The sequence below is a fragment of the Ambystoma mexicanum genome, chromosome 2q (assembly GCF_040938575.1).
Source record: "Ambystoma mexicanum isolate Mex_15411 chromosome 2q, UKY_AmexF1_1, whole genome shotgun sequence".
Classification (NCBI taxonomy): Eukaryota; Metazoa; Chordata; class Amphibia; order Caudata; family Ambystomatidae; genus Ambystoma; species Ambystoma mexicanum.
The window spans coordinates 713,621,886-713,627,185 of NC_090924.1; positions in this window are offsets into that span (position 1 = coordinate 713,621,886).

Here is a 5,300-nt window from a genome sequence, read left to right on the forward strand (position 1 = left end):
GAGGTTCTAAATACAGTAAACATCACCTCATAAACATGACTTTTCTGATATCCAACCAATTGTGAGAAAGGTGGAGACTATGCCCTTGCCCACTCCTATTGTTAGGGGTGTGGGTAGTGAATACTGCCCCTGTCATATACTGTAATGTCATCTGGCATTATTAATAAGGGCCCCTGACTAGCACTGACACACACCGATTCCTACGCCGGCGTCCTGTTCCTGTCTGCTCCTGTCTTCATCTTCCACCTATCCATCTAAACTCCAGATCCCAACCACAAGGCCAAGCCATTGCCTATCCTGCTTCAGTTAGGCCTCAATTCTAAAATAATCCCCATAACCAAGGGAAGCGCTGTGGTGTTTTGGGGAAGCATCCTGAATTTACCTGGCTTGCTGCCACTCACTACTATTCTCCTATCCTGATGCTCTATGGTATCCCGTAACCAGAAATGCCAGTCCATAAGAACTTGTCACAAGTCTCTCCCCTTCTCACCTGTATGTATTGTTTACTCGTGATCTTCGGAGATGTCTTCTTTCGCACAGTTCGGGATTTATATAACCCTGTGCGTGGGTCCTCGGATTCCAGTGTGTGGTTCGTAAGCCAACTCCTGGATACGTTCAGATGTCGGAGACCAGGAAATAACGATGTTCGCACTCGGAGACCCAAATGAGAGAGAAATCCAGGATATGCAAAGGTAAGGATAAGGGGAAGGAAGGAAGAACAGGAATTCAGGGAACCAGGAACCAGGAATCAAAGGCAAGCGCTGAACGAACTCTGGCAACACACGTCCGACTACTGCAAGCGGTAGCGTTGAGACGCGCAGAGCCGCGGGGGCATGTCTGCTTTGTAGAACGTACAGCATGTAACGCAGAGACTGGCAAACAGCGTTCCGCGTTCAGCGGCCATGTTGGGTGGACTACTGAATTCAGTCCCCTATGGAAAAGGGAACATGAAGTCCAGAAGTGACGCAAATGGCGGTTCATGACAGCATGCCTCCTCTGAAACCCAGCTCCTCCGGGTTTGCCCAGATGTATAAGGTGGTATCTTCGAAGCAGCCTGGGGGCATTCATGTTTGAGACGGGTTCCCAGGTACGTTCACTGGGAGGGTACCCTTTCCACTCGACCAGATACTGTAGCTGACCACGTCTGTACCTAGAGTCACGTATTCCGGACACTTCATATTCTAGCTGATCATTGACAATCACGGGGGTAGATCTTGGAGCAGTTCGAGAGGACTGGATGTACGGTTTCAACAGAGAAGTGTGAAAGACTGGGTGGATCCTTTTCCATGATTGTGGTAGTCCGAGTCGAAAGGCCACTGGGTTAATGACTTCCTTTATGGAAAAAGGGCCGTAATACCTGGGAGCCAATTTATTTGGTCGTAGGTGTCGGGGAAGAAATTTCGAGGACAGCCAGACCTTATCACCTTTCGAGTAGGAAGGCCCTGGTCTTCTTTTGGAGTCAGCATGATGTTTAACGTCATTTCGGGCCTTTTCCAGGTGTTCCTTTGCTTCTTTGTGTACGTTGATAAGGGTTTCAATCCAGGAATCGACCATAGGAACTGGGGTAGGAATGTGGGAGAGTGCATGGTAGAACGAAGGGTGGAATCCTTGACTACAGAAGAAAGGGCTGGTTTTGATAGTCGAGTGATCCGAATTGTTGTAGGCGAATTCAGCCAGAGGTATTAAGAGTGACCAATTGTCCTGGACCTTGGTGGCGAAACAGCGAAGATATTGTTCCAGAGTTTGGTTTACACGTTCAGTAGCTCCATTGGTCTGTGGGTGATAACCTGAGGATAAGGCACGTTGGATTCCCAGTATACGGCAGAATTGTTTCTAGAACTGGGATATGTACTGGGGTCCCCTGTCAGAAATGATCTTGGAGGGTAGTCTGTGGAGTCGGAATATGTGTTCCAGGAAGATTCCGGCAAGTTCAGAAGAAGATGGCAGTTTATATAAGGGTGTAAAATGAGCCATGTGAGTGAACAAATCAATGGTAACCATGATAGTTGTGTAGCCCCTGGAGGTCAGCAGTTCCACGATAGTCTGTGGCGATGAATTCCCAAGGTCTTGTTGGTATCGCTGGTTGGAGTAGGAGACCTGCCGGTTTCTTGTTATCATGTTTGTTTTGATTGCAGACTAAACATGTTTGGGTGTAAATCTGGACATCAACCTTCACCTTCGGCCACCAAAATTGTCTTTGTATTAGACGGAGGGTGTTGGTGATGCCACGGTGTCCTGAATGAAGGGTATCATGACATAGGCTTGTGATCTTTTGTTGCAGTCACAGAGTGGGAATGACCAAGCGATTGTCCTTGAACAAATATCCGTCCTTGATTTTGAGATTCCATCGATTATTACCATTAAACTCACTCCAGGTCTCAGAGGACTGAGTTTGAATCCGAATATCCTTCAGGAGGTTGATTGCTTGGGCAACAAATATTGTATGGGGAAACATCTTTGGGAAGGATCGATCTTCCAGGATTTTGTAGTCAGGACGTCGGGATAAGGCATCGGCTATTAGGCTGTGTGTTCCAGGTACATGATGGATTACAAATTGGTATTGTGCAAAAAAGAAGGCCGAACGGGCTTGACTGTTTCTACATTCTAGGGATTGCAAGACTTGAAGATTCCGATGGTCCGTGTGGACCTGAACAGGGCGTTTTGCTCCCAGGAGTAGATGACACCAGTCAGTGGAGGCTTGGCCGATGGCTAGCAATTCTTTTTCTAGAACGGAATAATGGGTTTCGCTGGGAGGCAAGGTGCGAGAAAGATAGGCGATGGGGTGCTCTAACTTGTCATCCAACTCCTGTTTCAGGACTGCCCCGATGGCGTAGTTGGAGGCATTAGTTTCCATGAGAAAGGGTCGATCAATGTCAGGTTGGGCTAAAATGGGGGCTTGTGTGAACTCCGACTTTAACTTGGGCTGCTGTACAGTGAAAGGGAGTATCCTTTTTCAACAAAGTAATGATCGGAAGTACAATCTCCGAAAAGGAGGGTATACATTTCCGGTAGAAGTTAGCAAGCCCCAGGAAGGATTGAATTTGTTTTACAGTAGTTAGAACAGGCCAGGATAGAATGGAATCTACTTTCGAGGGGTCCATTCCAATTCCTTTTGGGCTAAGGATGAATCCAAGATAGTGAACAGTAGATACATGGAAAAGGCATTTCTCGGGTTTAGCCAGGAGCTTATGTTCACGTAGACGTAAGACTGCCTTTACATGCTCTTCATGCTTCAGATGGTCCTTAGAGTATATCAGTATGTCGTCCAGATGTACAATGACGAAGAGGAACAGCATATCGGAGAACACCCGGTCCATAAAACGTTGGAAGACCGCTGGGGCATTGGCAAGTCCGAAGGGCATAACCAAGTATTCAAAATGACCAAAGGGTGTTCTAAAGGCTGTTTTCCATTCGTCCCCTTCCTTTATTCGGATAAGATGGTAGGCACCTCTAAGATCCAATTTTTACTCCTTCCAAGATATCCGAGATGAGGGGCAGCAGGTAGCGGTCCATGAGGGTGCATTGATTAAGGCCACGGTAATCTAGACCGGGTCTAAACTCCTTGGTATCTTTCTTGGGAACGAAAAACAACAAAGCTCCCGCCGGGGACTTGGATGGTCGTATGGTGCCGTTTTCCAAGTTAGTATCCAGGTATTCTCGGAGGGCTCTTTTCTCAGGTTCTGATAGAATGAACATCCTCCCAAAAGTAATCACCGCTGAGGGTTCAGTATCAATGGTGCAGTCCTCTGGTCTGTGAGGGGGAAGAGCTTGAACTATGGTGGTCGAAAATACATCTGTATAAGCCTGATAGGCCCTGGGAATCTGGATGATATTAGAGACAGTGAGTGGACCTTGCTGGTTTGCTTGCAAGTCTTCAGAGGATCTTGACAAGGTGTCTAGGGATAAACAGTGGGACATACAATGTTCTGAACCAAGAAACAAGGATCCTGATACCCAGTTGATGTAGGAGTTATGCTTCTGTAACCAGGGCATGCCTAGAACCATTGGGTAATGGGCAGATCTTATGATGTTGAATTTGGTTCTCTTGATGGTGGTTTATAGAAAGCAGGATCTCTTTAGTTTGAAGGGTTATGGGTCCTGAAGAGAGGGGTCTCCCATCAATAGCCTCTACAGGTTGCATGATCTCTCGAGTTTCATATGGAATATTATGAGTAGTGACCCAATCATGATCTATGAATAGCCACATGGCCCCGCAATCCACTAATGCCAAAATGGGGTAAGATTCTTTCTTGGATGGCGATTAAGGCCTGCAGAATCACAAGGTTGTATTGTCCAGGAGAGTTCAAGGATGGAATAGATGTGGAGCAAACATCTCTCTCCCGAAACTGTGCTTCATCTAGGATTGGGAGCTGGCATTTCCTGAACGCCGTGGAGGAGCAATAGGACACTCTCTCACAAGATGTTTATCAGAGGCACAATACATGCACAGACCAGTGTGAATCCATCGCATCCTCTCTTGCGGGGTTATGGGTCCACAGAAGGCCCCAAGTTGCATGGGTTCTGGGTCCGTGGTTGGAGAAGCTGAAGGTTCAGGTCTAGAAGGATGGTCAGTAGTGGCCTTTTGGAAGGGTGACTTAAATTTCTTCTTCTCCGCCTTTTCTTTCCTGAATACAAAAGTCGATTTGCAAGGAAATATCCATGAGAGCCTGGAAGGGACTTGCTAGAAAGAGGGTGAAGCTGGCCTCTGGAGACTAGTCTGCTTCCTTGGCGAGCTGTTTAAAGTGGGTCACAGAGGTAAGCATATCCTGGGATCCTTGTTGAAATTCTAGTAAACGTTCTTGAGCACTGTAAACCTGCTCTGGGCGATCAAACATGGCCTTTAGCGCCTGCACGAAGCCATCCTAATCATCCAGGAGGGCGTTGCCCGAATTAACTAAGGGAGTTGCCCAGGTCAAGGCATTGCCAGTTAGGTGTGAGATCATAGACCCCACCTTTGCTCTAGGAGTGTAGTAGTAGGGCTTAAAGGTGAAGTGCACTAAACATGAATCGAGGAAGGGACGAAGGGTCTTCGAAGAACCATCATATTTATCCACTACTCCTCCCAATAACACGCTTTCTTTGGTTGCAGTGTCACGTGACAAGACCAGCTGTTTCAACGCAGAATTCTCAGCCTTAAGATTTTGGACTTCTGTTGTTAACTCCTGCATGCCTCGCATGAGGTCTTGAACTGCGGCCTCCATTTCAGTAACTGTATCAATTTGTTGGCGTCTCAATCTGTCACAAGTCTCTCCCCTTCTCACCTGTATGTATTGTTTACTCGTGATCTTCGGAGATGTCTT